Source organism: Meleagris gallopavo, chromosome 10, assembly GCF_000146605.3.
Source record: "Meleagris gallopavo isolate NT-WF06-2002-E0010 breed Aviagen turkey brand Nicholas breeding stock chromosome 10, Turkey_5.1, whole genome shotgun sequence".
NCBI classification, from domain to species: Eukaryota; Metazoa; Chordata; class Aves; order Galliformes; family Phasianidae; genus Meleagris; species Meleagris gallopavo.
The window spans coordinates 7993698-7995144 of NC_015020.2; positions in this window are offsets into that span (position 1 = coordinate 7993698).

The window sequence follows — 1447 nt, forward strand, 5'->3', positions numbered from 1 at the left end:
CTACCCTGTTTTCCTTCTTCCTCCCTTCCTTTCCCTCCTTCCTTCCTCCCCTGCCTTCTTTTTCCTCCCCTCCCTTTCCTCTCCCCTCCTTTCCTCCTTCCTTCCTTCCCACCCTTCCTTTCCTTCCTTCTCTCGTCCTTTTATTTCTCCCTTCTCTCCTCCCTTTTTTCCTTTCCTCCCTTCCCTCCCTTCCTTTTGCTCTCCTCCCCTTCCTGTCCTTCCTCCCTTCCATCTCCTTCTTTTCCCCTCCTTCCTCCTCTTCCCTTCTCTCCCTTCCCTGCTTCCCTCCTCCCTCCCTCCCTTTCCTACTTTCCTTTTCCTCGCCTCCCATTCATTCCCTTCCTTTCCTCCTTCCCTTTTCCCTTCCCTTCTTTCCTTCTCCCTCCCTCTTTTCCTCCCTTCCTTCATTCCTCCCTCGCTCCCTCTCTCCCCTTCCATGTTACATGTATGTCTCTACATAAATATTTAATGAAATGGAAATCAGGCTAGGTTCTCCCCTCTCAGGGTTAAGTTCCACTTCTGCAAATTGTTTTCTGCCCTATTTCTTTTCCTCTGTGCATCTAGACATTTTCTTGGCATCTATAACTCTTCTGAGGTTTCAGAAGATCTTCAGAGAATTGCTGGTAATTGACCTGTTTGGATTGCACATGACTGGCATTTGCTAAAAGATAATACAATCTTGCATTTTGTTAAGTGCTGGTTGCGATATTAACTTGTGGCGAAATCAGAATAAAGGCTCAAGAGACATTTAGACAACTTCATTTGTTCCTTACCGTAATCTCCATTATAGATGAAGCACTTTGGTCTCAGCTTAAGACATTCACATATTCTTTAACTTGTCAGCTCTGTTTGTCCAGAAATGAATACATCCACTTTGTTTCTTTTCTTTTTTAAGATGTTACTAGACACTACAGAAAAACAATCAACATAACATCAAAGTCAGATGATTTAACCTTCTGCCACTTCTCTAACCACTAAAGAGTTCCTGCCTGCCACTGCTAACTGGGTATTGGAACGTCTGTAAATGTTTTCTGAGAAAGCAGGATTATTCAATGAAGTTAAAGCTTATGTTGTCTCCTTAGGAAACAGGAATAATTAATAAGTCTAGATCAGCCCTATCCCAAAGGAGTCTGCATAAGCCCTATTTGTTTTAGGTTTTCAATGTAACAAACAAATCTTGCCCCTGGCAACAGTAGTATGATTCTGGAGGAACATACACATTTACTGCTGCTGTGATTTCATAACATAACCAATTTCAGCAAAGTTCCTCATATTAGCGGCCTTTTTAAGAGACAAAAAAATTAAAAATGAAATTAGAGCCTAAAAACAATGCATTCGCAGAAGCCAAGTGAGCACATGCCATCTACTTTGTATAACGTAAGAATTAAATACTGCTGATAGTTGCAAGTAACAGTGAAAACTCACTACACTGCCTTTGGGCCTGCAA